Source organism: Porites lutea, chromosome 6 (genome assembly GCF_958299795.1).
Source record: "Porites lutea chromosome 6, jaPorLute2.1, whole genome shotgun sequence".
Lineage (NCBI taxonomy): Eukaryota > Metazoa > Cnidaria > Anthozoa > Scleractinia > Poritidae > Porites > Porites lutea.
The window spans coordinates 26,622,586-26,637,454 of record NC_133206.1 but is presented as its reverse complement, the minus strand read 5'-3'; positions in this window follow the sequence as shown (position 1 = coordinate 26,637,454).

Here is a 14,869-nt window from a genome sequence, read left to right as displayed (position 1 = left end):
ATAATCACAAACCCATGATGGGATATTTTTGCCACGGGAGTGGCTGTTTATTAAATTAAAGCATATAAAGCTGGGAAAACCAGATACACAAGAACATTATTCCAGCAAAGTTGAGGGCACACCCGCCATTTCCTAGGGTAAAATAAAGCTAACGGGAGGGGAGGGAGGGAAAAATGTTTCTGACTGTCTTGTAACGCGAGGAAGGAGGAATTGTGCCTCGCTTCCGTGACTTACATGACGCGTGATATAAATGACACTTGCGTGACAAATCGCCCGGATGACAGGAAAACCCTCCTTTGCTGGTAGCTGGAGAAATACAATATTGGTCAGTCACATTCAGCATAGAACCGTTTATTTCTTTCAGAAATAAATCTCATTTAAAGTTCAGTTAGGGAACCTTTTATACGGATAAACTCCCGGTCCACCTTTTCAAATAAATATGTATGCATATATATATTTGAATAGAGTATTATTATCAACTATAGTATGTGGGTGTGACCTCCTTCCTCTTAGCTATATAAGACGCGGTTTTCTTCTTCATTTCATTCTTCATCATCGTGTTTGGGTGCCCTACTACTGCTGAACTGATGGACATAGATCCCCTTTCACTATTCACTCTGGTCACGGGTGGTACCCCAGGGACAGTATGGTATGCAAGTAAAGTTGGTGATCCCGTCCCAGCATCCACGGGCCTCTCAAGTCACCTCCTCGACAGAGCAAAAACTAGAACCGGCCATCCCTTTACCCTGAGGGTCATGATTAAATTGGGTAAGAGTTTACAAAGTCCAGTAACCCTTGCGTACATTCATCGGAATAAACACACTGTGCGAGTTGCCAGAGCCGTGGACACGTATGACTTTTTCACTCCAGTCATAGATACTGAGTGGACAGTGGAATTTACTTTCAAGGGTATAAGCCCCTGTACGTTTACGATCTGAAACGCAACGTATGGCATTGGTATGAACACGCCGTGGGTAATTTTGTTCCCTGTATTCCCAACATGATAACACTCTCTGTCCTGGTGAACCCGAGCGCAATGGTGGGGACCCATGGATTGACCGATACCCTCGAGAACAACGGGCTTTGAAAGACATTATGGTCTATGTGAAAATGGTGAATAAAAAGTTTTTCACTATAATTTTAAATGAACTTGGGGATATCGCGCATCACTTCGTCGTAATAACTATCGTCAAGGACGGAGAGGACACTTCTCCGTGTTCAAACACGCATTGTTGAACTGAAAGTGGGAGCTTTCACGGTGTAGTTTGGCCGCAAAACGGTCATGTTCTCTTTTATCATCCACCTGTTGCGTCATCTCCTGCATTATACTATTTATCGATTCTCTCTCGATCAGTCGCAGTACAGCCCTTTCTAATCCCTCCTTCCGCGCTTCCAATTTTTGTGTTACGCTTTCAAATACTAAACATCTTTTTTTACCATGGGTATTGACTGATCCCTCCAATTGTTGCCATTGCCGTAGGTTTCTCAACCCCTTAGTATTGATGATTTGACCCTCAAAAATCTTGTATACCCGATATTGAATCCCTTTTAATAAATAAAAGGGCTGAGAAAAAGTAGCCTCCTTCGAAGACCTCCTCAGGGCTTCGTCACGCACCCCCCTCTTCCAACCCCGACCATCGTTCAAGAGCAACCATCTTGTATCTGGGAGCAAAAGGGATGAGGCGTCCAAATCTATCCCTTCCGTAGCATTTTTTATTAGTCGAACTACTGAAATGACGCATAAAGTTGATCACGTTTTGGCTGTTTGGCAATGATGTAATTTTCCCCGAATCGAGTGTATTAAAAAGTAAATACCGTAAAGAATCTTCGATCGTCCATAAAGTAGGATGTGAGAAAGTATCATAGCAGGAAAATCCTATTTTTTTGTTTTGTGGTGTATTGAGGCGTTACTATAATATTACGTTATTGACGCAATTACGGTTAAATAGATTGGATACTGCAGATTCACTTTGTTTTATGTATTTAATCGATAGACTTTCGCGGTTGTTTAGATTTGAAGTTGCGTTGCACTTTATAAATACTTGAGATATCAATGATTAAACCCTCAACTACTACTGCAAGTAACTTCAATTACCCGTCTGACGTTACGTGTGTGTCACGGATGTGTTTGTACGGGTAGCTTTGTACTTGACTGTCATGCACTGTGCTTGCAGTACCACAAATAGAATAGAAAGCTGCGAAAGAAGTCGAACTTTACCAGAACGGGTCTGTCCACGTATTCTATCGCTTGAAAGCGTTGATTACTTTGGAACAAGTGATTAGTGGTAGAAAAAAAGGACAAACTTCATGAGCAAAACTTCGATGGTGAGGCTAACTGGTCGGTGTTGTAAACTTTCATTGTATGCAAAGCAGTCTTGAGATAAGCATGCTCATGAGACAAGAAGTTCCCATTGATGGTTTTCTGATACCAGTAAAACAGTTTTTGAGAATTTTTAACTAATTTTCTATGTCAGACTGATGTTGTTAACCGTGTATAAATAAAGTTATCCTTCATTCACTCCTCCCCCTTCCCCGTCACTTTCTTAGTTAAGTTGTGAGGGCCTCACAATAAAAGCGCATTCTTTAATCACTTTTTTGTTTTGTTCAACTTCACATTGAAAAAAGGGCCTCCTTTCAAGGCCGAAATCTTTTTAACGAGGCCGATCAGTCATGTACAACATATTGAAACAAAAATGAAAAAAATAAAAAAATAAACAATGAGAACTGCCTAAGAAACTGGTATATAAATTAAACCTGTTCCAGTTTGAAGCTCAATTATCGGTGCGTGCAAAGGAAAAGTTTGATGTCAAGAAACCGCACAAACAAACAAGAAACGGCTTTAAAACTAGTTTGATCGTTGCAGGTTTCGTCCGTATAGTTTTAAATGCGGCAGGTACAAAACGCAAGTCACAGGTCACAAATGCAAGTTAGAGTACAGGTCACTGTGCTACGGTAAATAAACATTTGTCTGCTAGCCCCAATCACAATCTGAAATAGAGTTTTCGCTTGAGAGGAAACTGCTTATCTCAGTTATTTATCAATAGAGCAGTGACCTGCACTTGTGACCTGTAACCTGTGACCTGCGTTTTGTACCTTCCATTTTGCATGCGTAAATTAATATTTTTATAAAAATCAGCTCTCGTGCCCTTCGTTTGACCATAAACCAAAATCCCGGGATGGCTGACTGCCTGTGTAACTTCCTACCTGACAAACATTTAAATTACTCTGGCTGATTGGCTGGCTTGCTGACTAACAGAGTACTTAGATGGGCTTGTGAATTTCATTATATCGAATGAACAACTGTCCAAGTGCTAGTGTTAAGTTGAGAGACTTAGCTCTGCTACCATTGTTTTGTTTTAAATGGGATGAACCCATTTGCTCCTGGAAACGTTGCCGAAAAATGCCCTTTAAAGCTAGTCAAGCCGTTGTATCTGGTCAAAACTGCCCAAAACGCTGTTTATAAGGCTATGTTCACTCTATACCGGATAGTTTTTTGCGCCACCAAGAAATTCATAGCAGATAGGGCTTCTGTTCACAAGTAATAGGGACCTTACGAAACTACGACGGCGACGGCAAGGAGAACGTCAAAAAAACAATAGGTTTAATGAGCAAAACAACAACTCTGCACGTGCATCACGTTTTTTTGTACATTTCTTTGCCTTTACTGCACAACTACGACGTGAAATGACCAAATTCTAAGTTTACTTGAGAATGGGAATGGCAAGGCGATAAATTCTACCATCTCTGTCTTAATTCGGGCGCGGTCCCCTCTCGTCAGCTCCAACCAAAATTCCCTTCTTTTAAGTAACAGAGCGAATTGGGATAATCGCGAAAAACTTTAAAAGGATGCTAAGTCCATTTTTCAGCGACGTTTTCATGGACGTCGCCGTTGTCGGATCGTAAGGTCCCTAAGAACGGTTGTGGCCGCGCGGTTTCTGTGTTGGAGCAAAGCTGCACCGCGCCGATCTCTAAAGTGGAGAGTCACTTGTTGGATAAGTGTTCACACTATACCTGACAGCTTTTTGTGGCGCCACGAAAACTTATCCGGTATGGTCTGAACATAACCAAGTCAAGTACGTGGTGGCCTTCTTTTGTTTATGCGAAAGATCTTTTTCCGAAGCTCGGGCATGCATAAGTTCGATTTTCGCCGCTCTCTCGGTCCTGTTCGGGGGAGGAGCGCGGGCTCTTTTCCCGAACAGCGGCTAATCGAGCCTAAGGCATGCACAGAAAGCTCCGACCTCCCGGTGACTGAATCGTGCTCATTCTGGTATGGTTTGAAAAATCTTTTCCCCCGGCACAAATAAGATGTCAAAGTAGTCTTTGACCGTTTAAAGTGATGGTGTCACAAGCGGTACAAGGGACGTGTATCCCCACGGGGGCTTACGTACGGTTCAGGGGCGGATGGGTTAAGCTAAAGCCACATCTGCTTCATGAGCAAATTCAGTTTATCTAAATAAGAAATCAATGTAAGGCTAACCCCTTTTTGTTTTCTTTTTAGTTTGCATATCTCGATCTATAGTACTAGCTCGTGACAGGATTCAAATAGTTTCCACTAGACAGTTGGCAGCCACGTTACTGCAGCCTTTCGTAACGTCAGAACTGACAGATTTTCCCGTCAACTGCACTCTGCTGCTGCAAGAACCTTCCAAACTCTACGCACACTCGTAAACGACAAGTTGAACGAACTTTAAAACAGCACATAAACTTCTTTGCCCTGCAAGGCGCGTTGTTGTGATTTCCTTTCACGCACTAGAAGACGCGTTTGTCAGACATTTCTTCAAAGAAACGCACTCCGAAGTGAGCCATCTGCGTTCGAGAACTTACGTTACGGGTAAATCAAAGACGAGTACATGACTACCCCTCCATAAAAGGTGATTACCCCTCGGATGAAGAGGTCTACCTCAATCCCCTTTCGCGTTCAGCGATGCTACGGGGGGCTGCGAAAGCGGACAATTTGGTTCTGGATTTGACTGAAGTTACAAAGTTGTTGAACAATCACACTGGACAAACCTTCCATAAAGGCACATCACCTTTACGAAAATTTCTTGAACCTTTATGAAAAATGTCTCTGAACTGGGCGCGCATGACCTTGTGCTGACAGGACGTCTCTTTTTACGCTCCCTGTTACTTACGAGAAATTTTCGAATTTCTAATGCCTGATTCATTTAAATCCCTCGAAAAAAAAGCAACGGAGAGCTGAAGAGGCAGCTCGAGGAAGCAAAGAGAGATTTAAAGAAACTAGAGCTAATAATTATTGTATTAGTATATAGTGGTGTAACCATTAATCGAATTCTCGATTAATCGCGACTATGACCGTTCGGTTCGATTCACGATTCTTTGCTTCCACATTTCGAATTTGGTTCGATTTTTGCACAATTTTTTTGCACACCTTTTCCAGGGTGTCCTTAGTGAGTTATTATATTGTAAAATCGGAATCCAGAACGCTTTAAATTGTGCGTTTATGATTGACGAGCAAAGACGATAGCATTTCGTGCGCCATTTTGTGTCGCCTGGTAAAAATGCTGTCCTAGTATAAAATCTGTTATACCACTACATGAGAAATTTCTGCCATTTGATTGGCTTAGAGTAGTGGTATTTCAGCTTAATTTGAAATACCTACATGTGAAAATTACAAACCTTTTGCGGGTAGTTTTTTTTTTTTTTGTATTTTAATGAATTTTTTGTTTTGTTATGTTTTACATTTTTTTTTTACATTCTGACTTATGACCACGGAACACGTAAGGAAAATTACAAAAAACGGAAAGGAAAACTAAACATTATACAACGAAGACTAACACACAATTACATACTTACAAAAAAGAAAACAAACGAAACAAAAACCAAATTCTTTTCTATTTACATGAAAAAAAGGTAAAATAAAATAAATAAAAAGTAAAGATTAATAATAAATGAAGTAAGCAGAGAAGAGATCGTATGCTAATCAGTTTTATATTTGCCCCATTTCATATTGTGGGTCTCCAACTTATTGTTTGACTTTGCGATCATTGTCTCTATTAAGAAGACAGTATTAATTTTGGAATGAAGAACTCTGACGGAGGGAGGATATTTGTTCTGTTTACAAGAGTATAGATATTGTTTTGCCAGTAATAAAGTATGATTCACAAATATCTCATCCTCACATCCAATAATACCAAACAGTATATCTTTGTCTGAAAGATTTTCAATCTTGACCTTATGATCAACAAGCCATTTTATAACCTCAGACCAGAAATTCTCAGTATAATGACAAGACAGGAAAAGATGTTCGAGGGATTCGTCCGATTCACCACACAAGGAGCACACTGGAGATGGTATAATGCCAATTTTGCATAAGAAGGTATTTGTCACAAGGCATCTGTTTAATAATTTATACTGAAATTCGCGAGTCTTTGTATTTAAGGCAACACGATATGGCAAGCTATAGATTTTTTTCCAGTTCAAAGTGTCATTAACAAAATTAGCATCAAACTTTAGTTAGCAGTTGGTGGAGTGACCATTCTGTTTCGAAGTTCTTTATAAACAATTTTCGAATACGCTTTTTCAAGTAAAACAATTTGACCACTTAAGCGTAACTTAATCTCATCACGCAAATTGAATGGTGTGTCACCTGTATAGATGCAGGATTTCAACGATTCACGCCATTACGTTGGTAGAGCGTCTATTAAAGAGACAAGCCTAAAGGTATCCAGCGGCCAAAGGTTCAAGACTCTCAACTCGCTTTTGATTATAAGTTCATGTTTATTCGAGATTAAATCACCCATTCGAAAGATCCCTTTCTCAGCGAGATTTCGAAAATACACAGACTTGTCACCAACACAAATAAATTTGTTGTTCCATAAGATAACTTTTGACAAGTCTTTTCCATTTAAATCCTGTATATTTAAATTATTTACCGCAGAGCACTTTGCAAAAGATTTTAAGCATTCTTCATAAAAGGCTGGTAATTTGATAGTCAATTTCTTCAAATCAAAGTCGCAACATAAGACTAATTTACCACCAACAGGTTTCAGATAATGCCAAAGGATTATTTTCCATCCACTCGGTTGATCCTTTGCCAATTTTTTGCAGCAAAGTATTCTTTGTGTTTCAATTATGGAGTTTAAATGTGGGGCTTTAAATAAGTCCTCCATCTTCAATATCACAGATAAGTGCAGAGCGTTTAACTTTATCCTTTCCTTTCCATATAAAATCAAAGAGAATTTTGTTCGCTTCTTTCACAAATTCTTTATCCAATGATATCAAGCTCGTGCGATATAAGAAGATAGGGATAATAAAGGTTTTGACAATTTGAATTCTCCCTATGATAGTCAAATCCCTCCACCTCCAGATTCGTAGCTTAAGTTGGATGGAGCTGATTAATTCATTGATATTTAGCTTTTGTTTTGCTTGAATGTCATAGGTAAAATGTACTCCTAAGATTTTAGCTGATCGTTTAATTTTTATGTTGTTCAGAGCGGCTTCTTGTACGGTACAGGTCAGGTTACCTAGTAGCAAAAGCTCTGTCTTTTCGTGGTTAACCTTTAGGCCAGAGCAAGTTCCATAATCTTCTATAAGTTTAAGAAAGTTTGTTAGAGAGAGGTCATCCTTTAAAAACTCAGTCAGGTCATCTGCGAAAAGACTTAATTTGATCTCTTCTTTATCGACTTTAATACCACGAATGTCATTACTGTTACGTATGTTAACAGATAAAACTTCTAATGCTATAATAAATAAGTAAGCAGAGAGAGGGTCTCCCTGTCTTACTCCTCTTTCAACTGCAAAGGATGAAGTTACAAAGCCATTATTTAAGACACAACTGGAGACGTAAAAAGTGTGGATCCATTGAATAAAAGATGGTCCAAAACCAAAAACGGATAACGTTCGAAATAAAAAGTCCCTACTAACTGTGTCAAAAGCTTTTTTAAAATCTATACAAACTATTCTTCCGTCAATACTGTATCTCTTTGAGAATTCCATAACGCCCTCTATGGTTCTGACCGCGTCGAAAATGGTTCTACCCTTCACATATGCAGATTGATTGAAATGTATGATGTTTGGTAAAACATTTTCCAATCTCTTGGCAATGGCTTTTGAACCGATTTTAACATCGACATTAATAAGCGAAATCGGTCTCCAGTTTGATAAGTCCCTTTTGTCTTTGTCCTTCGTTTCTATTAGGGTAATAATGGGTTCTTTCTGAGAGTTTGAGAGCTCACCATGATCATAAGAGTAGTTTAAGCTGTCTACTAATAGCTGTCCTAAGAGGCCCCAAAAAGCCCTGTAAAATTCGACTGTTAGTCCGTCATTGCCTGGTGACTTGTTACTTTCAAACAGCTGAAGACTTTTGTAACAATCTTCAACCGTTAATTTTCCCTCGCAAATTCGAACATCAGTATCAGAGAGTTTTGGCATTTCAGGATTGTTTAAAAAAGAGTTTAACGTGTGTTCAGATGGGCTAAGAGGGTCACGCTCACAAAGATTAGAATAAAAATTTTGAATTTCTTGCAATATTTTTTTAGGATCCGTGATTAGAACTCCATTATCGTCGAACACCTTACGGACAGAACTCTTAGCTTTCTTATGTGTTTCGAGGTTTAAAAAGAACTTATTACTTTTTTCTCCTTTTTCATACCAAGTGGCTTTCGATCGGATTATAGCACCTTTTGCTATCTGTTCATAGATAGAATCATATTCCATTTTTAACAATTCAAACTCTTCCTGGTTCTCAGGAGTTGGTGAACTACCGCATCTCTCTTCCGAAATCTTCAAAGAAGCTTCAATATCAGAGATCTTTCTTCTCCTTTCACGTGCTTTTTCTTTGCTATACTTTATTGTAATTTGTCTAATCCTGTACTTAATTAAATCCCACAACAGCCTTTTATCTATAACGTCTTTGAACTCCTTTAACCACAAAGGCATACTTTCATTTATCAGTGCAACAAAGTCGTCGTCATTCACAAGACTAGCATTAAACTTCTAGAAAGAGGGGCCGTGTTTTGGTTTGTCTATGCTGTTAAAATGGAGAAAAATTGCCGAATGGTCTGAATTTATCGAAGGAATGATATCGGACTTCTCAATGTCGTCTTGGTATACATCGCTAATCAGCCAATAATCAAGTCTTCTTTGAATGAAAGGATTTCTTTGACGCCACGTAAAGCGTTTAGAGTCCGGATTTCGTATGCGCCAAATGTCAACCAAATCAAAATCCAGGCATAAGTCTTGTATGTGTTTTACAGAATCTTTTCTAAAAGGTCTACCACCGGAACAGTCAAGATCAGAGTCGAGTGTTACATTAAAGTCTCCCCCGAGAATAATTCTAAGCTCTTCATTAACGACGCGGTCTTCAATATTTTTGTTTAACTTATCAAAAAAACGGCATTGGTCTTGAACCTTGTTTGGAGCATAAATATTTACAAACAAAAATGGCGAACGTAACCTTGGACCTCAGCTTCAATTATAATGGAGCGGCCCTCGTCATCACAACTAATAGTTCTTGGATTAAAATCTAAGTCACTTCTCACTAGAATCATCACTCCACAACTATGATTAGAGCCGTGAGCAAAAAAGAGCTTACCTCTCCATTGTGTTCTCCAAATGTCTTCAACGTCAACAGTGCTATAGGTCTCTTGAAGGAAGATAATTTCTCAAACTCATTAATAATTCATTAAGAAAATACAAGGGAAATTAATGTTTAATGAGTGTTTGGAAATCGGATGAAACACTGCTTAGTATTTGCATCCTTAATTTCTCCTTCAAAAATGATTTTGTTTGAGAAGAAATATCAAACATTCGACACAGTGTTTCATCACCAGATGAAACACCTCGAAGTTCGTCAAAAATACTCCGCTGCGCGTCGTATTTTCAACTCTCTTCTCGGTGTTTCATGTAATATATCAAACATGAGATGCAGTGTTTCATCACCAGATGAAACACCGAGAAGAGAGTTGAAAATACGACGCGCAGCGGAGTATTTTTGACGAACTTCGAGGTGTTTCATCTAGTGATGAAACACTGTGTCGAATGTTTGATATTTCTTCTCAAACAAAATCATTTTTGAAGGAGAAATTAAGGATGCAAATACTAAGCAGTGTTTCATCCGATTTCCAAACACTCATTAAACATTAATTTCCTTTGTATTTTCTTAATGAATTATTAATGAGTTTGAGAACTGGTGATGAAACACTGCATCTCATGTTTGATATATTACATCATACCTCCGTTCATTTAGCCAGGTAAAAAGAGCTTTCCTTTTCGTGGCGGCTCGAACCCCTCGCACATTAAGAGAAAGTAATTTAAAATCAAAAAGTTTTTTCAGGAATGAGATCAGGAAGAAAAAATAAATTATGCGTATACAAATAATTTTCACCGCAGTGGTACAAAAAATTGAAAAGAGGTGACAACTGAGGTGCAAAAACACACAACACGTAGGTAGACAATACACACAAAACGCACAAATACTCACAAAACAAAAAACAACAAAGGAAAAGACAAAAGGACAAATAAAACAAAGAAAAACAAACAAACAAAGAATACATTACACAACGAAGTTTTAAGAAAGAGCAAAAAAAGGCGGCGAGGTAATTATTACCTATAAGACGCTACCACAGAGCTTGGGACAATCGTTTCAACCCAATTGTTCTAACCTACACATGCCACTCCCGTTACAAAAAACAGACTGATGAAAAGCATAAACAAGTCAAATAAAATAAACTAAGTCCAAAAATAAACCTAGATTTGTCTATAAGGGAACAAATCGTCCATCGATAAACAATTTATCGGGCTCTGGTTTGCTAAAGAAAGCAGTCTTTCCCTCCTCTCTTGCTTTTTTGAGACGTGGCCACTGCTTTTTTCTTCTTTCGCTTATTTCTCTAGGAAAATTCGCGTAGACCTTAATGTCGATATCATCCGCCAGCTCGCGTACTCTTCGAAAGACCAGCTCACGCTCTGGAAATCTCAAAAAACGAACAATCACCGGTCTAGTTTCGCCCGTCTTCTTCTTTCCTATTCTATGAGCTCGCTGGAATTCGATATCTGCTGCATTTTCCATCTCCAATTCGTCGCTGAGGAATTTTCGTACAACTTCATGCGTGTTCTCAGCTCCATGAGCAGATTCTGGAAAACCGAAGAATCTTAGGTTTTCTCGCCTGTTGTACACCTCTTGATACAATATTTTGTCCTCAAGTTCCTTGATTTTGACTTCGTTTTCTTTATCATTCTTCTTTAGGTCTTCAATTTCGGCGTTTGCAAATTCCATTGACTTGCTGAGGTCGTTAACTTCGCCTTCCAATTTTCTTGTCTTCTCGCCAATCTTATTCAGCTCGGTTTCGAGCATATTAACCGACTTCTCCAAAGCGGAGAAGCGTTCAAATATACCTTCTAGATTCTGTAACCTGCTTTCTACTCCTGCGAGCATTTCGAAGATCCGTTCCAATTGAGTCGCGATTTTTTCTGTTATGTTCAGGGCCTCCAGAACTTGATCGTCCTCGCTAAATACTACGCCAATGTTCGGTTCCGAACGAGGACTGTTGCAAGCCTTTTTTCCTTCTGGAGAGCAAATATCGCTATCGGAGCTGATACTAACACTTGCCTTCGTTTTCCGTTTACAACTTTGAGCCATAGACTAGGTTTAAGGACTAAAACATTAAGAAAGGACAAAAAGTTCACGGGAGTGAAACATCCACGTCTTCACTCGCACATGGTCGCCCCAGTCTCTCCCCAGTCTTTGCGGGTAGTGGTATACACAAATAATAGCATGATTTGTACGTGATATTTGGCATAAATACCACTCATGATATTTCAAAATTGTCTCAAATTTCACTCGCCTAACGGCTCGTGAAATTACGTATAACAATTTCGAAATATTACTCGTGGTATTTATGCCAAATATCACTACAAATCATGCTATTACTTATACAAATTGCTTTTCTATTTTGTTCTGTGACGTTATGTTGACTATATTTCTTTCTTGAATCAGTGAAAAAAAAAATTTATGCAGAGTTTAAAGAAAGGCAAAAGACTCTGAGGGTTTGTAAATCTCCTTGTTATAATATGAGGAAACCTGAGGGACGGTTTAAACCAAGGAAATTTTAAACAGAAATGACAAAAACAAACTATCTTGTTCAAATTTTTACAGACCGATTTAAATGTTACTATTTAGCGGAGCTCCTCGCGCGCGAAGCGCGCGCAAGCGTTGCACCATAGCTAAGAAAATTTGGTAATCTGTCCATCCGAGAAAATTTGGTTATGACGTCAGCGTACGACCTCCCGTCCGTACAGACGCTGGGGGAGGGGGAAGACGGAAGTCAGACGTCAGTTCTTCGGGGGAGGAGTATGTTATAGCTGAGGTGAAATTTTCTACTTTTAAGCAACTCGCTGGTTTCGGCGGTAAATCACATGGCCGCCAGGACTTTAAGAGCAAAAAAAAAAAAAAAAAAAAAACGAGCCTTCCTTTACACTAAATTTTAATGTCTACATTAACAGTAGATAACAGGGAAAGAGCTAGAGCGAGAAATAAATAACAACGGAGACAAATTTCGTTGGAAGAAAAGCATGAAAATTATATAGCGGCGGTAAGACAATGAGAAATGCTAGCGGCTACCAAAGTGAAAATGAGCGGCAGTGAAAAAACAGAGTGAACAGGAACACAAACATTTCCTCCATAAAACGTCGAAATAAGAAGTTAAAAGAAGTTTTACATTTTAGTCGTGCAAAACAACGGCAAGGAAATGTACAAAAAAGTGTGCTACACTTGCAAAGTTGTTTTTTTGCTAATTAGAAAAAAGTGCGCTGCACGTGTAAGGTTGTTTTTTTTGCTAGTCAGATCTATTGTTGCTGTTTTTTACCGCTCCCTTTCTTTTCACCCTGGTATGCCAGCTCCAAAGTAATCTGATAATGCCCTCGAGCAAAAACCGGGGGTTTGTTTTTTTTGAAAGACTTTCTGTCCAATCCCCGTCAATTGGGTTGTATGTTCCCCTGACGGTTTCTAATGAACTGGTATCATCATCTACACGTTTTCGACAAACCGATTAACGTTTTCGAAGCTTTTAGTGATGTTTCAATTAGTTGACTCATACTCTACTTACTTGTCTTTATTCCCAAAGACAAACCAAAATGCAGGTAGGCTCACGCCTACAAAACAGCATCCTAACCCTGCTTTGAACAACCCAGCCCAGTACAATAACTTTATTACCTCTCCCGAAGGGGCTATAGACCTCTTTCATAATGGCGGCCTATTAATATATTCTTATATAGGTATGATCATAGCCTTTCTGACCTCGTTAGCATGTTTAAAATACAAAAGAATTCTTACTTTCAAACGTGGTCAGAAAGGCTAATTATCATAAATGAAAGAGGTCTGTTTGAGATAATTTACAAAGAAATGATAATTTTACCTTAAGTCACAAGCAGCATAAAAAACTAACCTAAAATCAATCGTTACAATTTAGTCTTACTGGCTAATTTATTGAAGTTAAAAGAATCATAAAAAAATACATCTCCAGAAGAGGCTATTCTGAGATAATTACAAAGGAAATAATTACCTTAAGTTACGTGCATCGTTAAAAACTAAGCTAAATATAATTTGATACAATTTATATGCTAAATAGTTCACGCCTTACATTGTTTTTAAAATTAATAGGTGATTTGCTGTTTCAAGAGTTTAAGCGAAGGGAGTTCCAAATATTTATTGCACGATAAAAAAAGGAAAGCTGAGCGGTAGCAGTTCTACAAAAGGGAGATTGTAACTGATCTTTATGCCTTGTGCTGTGACTATGTGTATCAGACCTTTTCGGAAGCAGGCGCAAGGCCATAGTGACATATCTTGTACTAAAGTGTGACATCACGTACTTCCAGCTGACTCTTACTGAGGACCATTGAAACTCCCGTAATACTGGAGTAACATGATGGAACTTCTTGGTGTTAGTCACAATACGAGCGGCATAGCTTGCACCAGTTGCAGGTTTAGAAGGTTTTGCATGAAGGTACATGCCCAAATCGTAGAACAAAAAAAACAGGCGGGATAGGGGGATTAAGAAGAACAAGCAAGCGGGAAGGCGGGATTTGAGAACCCTTTTGTGGGCCCTCTAATCACAGGTAGCCCAAGCTTACTATGTCTACTATGAGATCCCTGAACAACATTATCCTTCTTAGCTAATTAATTATTCATACGACAACAGTTAAAAGACGTTGTATGAGAATTATCCTACAGTATTTCTCCATATTTGAGCGAAACGTACATTAAAGTTTTCCTTTTAGTATTTTGTTATGTTTATTTGTGTGTTGACTGCGTTTCAGGCCTCTTAAGATGCCGAAGAACCCGAAAACAACACTACCCATCAAGCTAATTAATTATTCATACAGCAAGAAAATTATAAGACATTGTATAGAGAAATATTCTTTGCTCACTAAATCAGCAATATGTACATTGAATATCGCTTTGAAGCTTACGTTTAGCGTCTGCTTGTTTTTCTTTGTATTCTGACTGCATTTCAGACCTCCTAGGCACTGTTTAATGCCTTTTTCTGAGCGACAGTTTTTCACCCAGATGACAGTAGAGAGAAGAGAGTCATCTGGGTGAAAAAGTCTCTCAGAAAAAGGCATTAAACAGTGCCTAGGAGGTCTGAAATGCAGTCAGAATACAAAGAAAAACGCAGTCAACACACAAATAAACATAACAAAATACTAAAAGGAAAAATTTAATGTACGTTTCGCTCAAATATGGAGAAATACTGTAGGATAATTCTCATACAACGTCTTATAACTGTTGTCGTATGAATAATTAATTAGCTAAGGAGGATAATATTGTTCAGGGATCTCATAGTAAGCTTGGGCTACCTGTGCTCTAATTGAAACAGTAATGCGTGTGTACAGTCATGCAAGTCTTTGCACGTGC